The following is a 1,079-nucleotide window of genomic DNA, read 5'->3' on the forward strand; positions in this document are numbered from 1 at the left end:
ACATCAATTTTCAGTATATCCATCAATCTCCATCACCACTTCCTTCATTCTCCCTCCCCGGTTCCTCCTTCAAGATGGTACACAAGAACAACCCATAGGGAAGAGAGAGAGGGAGGAGAGAGAAAGACTAGACTCTGATCTCTTCATCCAGATAGCCATATTCTGTGCGAAGACCGGCGATAAAGTCAGGCAAGAGGGAGAATTTGAGGCCCAATCTTTGTTGGATGGGTTGCTCACAGCCTCCATATCCACGATCCATGGAAGGGGGGGTTTAAAGGTCCCAAAGGGCACCCCCCCTTTGGTCCTCTCAATGTTCACCTTTTCAAATATTGGCCAATTTTTGGCCTCTTCCTCGTCCGGGCTCCAATTCGTCCTTAGAAAAATCCTGCGTGTCCGTCTCGACATCCCGCACTAACTGGCAGCTCCTGGCATTCCGCACGGCAATCGAAAAAATTATCAAAAATCCACAAGTGTCACTCGGGCGCCTTTTAAAAGCCATCTTTCACTTGGTGCTTAAAATCGTCCTAGCTGCAGCCGCCGCCTTCGATGTTAAATATTTTTCCCCTAAATTTCAGATTTTTTGGCAAATTTTGGGCACATCCCGGGCTCAAAAATCCGCTCTCAATTTAGCCATGAAACCTTCGTCCATTGTAAACATGCTGTTTTAAAGCAAGCTGCAAAAACATGCAAGGGTAAAAAATCACGATAAGCGTACTCTTCTCGATATCCTTCCAGGAGTCATAACCATTTTGAGTTTAAAACTCTCCATTGTTGCTTCATCAGGCATCTCCCAGTCCAAAGATGAGAGGCTTGGTAATTGCAGATTTTGAAGGTGTCCATACACACCTACTCTTGAAGGAACCACATATTGTGCATAATACACAAAAATTCCACTTTCATAAAAAAAACTCGTGGTCTGATTAGCATAAATAATGTCTGCAAATTCTTTATGAATGGCATGGAATGTTCCGCTGAGGCTCTCCACAGATTGCCACTCAAAACTTGTTGATGGAAAGATATCTACAACCAATAACATTTATTTAGCATATCCTTCAAACAAAACCATATACTCACGTATA

Source organism: Lygodium microphyllum, chromosome 18, assembly GCF_053477565.2.
Source record: "Lygodium microphyllum isolate KBCC chromosome 18, Lygodium_microphyllum_v1.1.10, whole genome shotgun sequence".
NCBI lineage: Eukaryota > Viridiplantae > Streptophyta > Polypodiopsida > Schizaeales > Lygodiaceae > Lygodium > Lygodium microphyllum.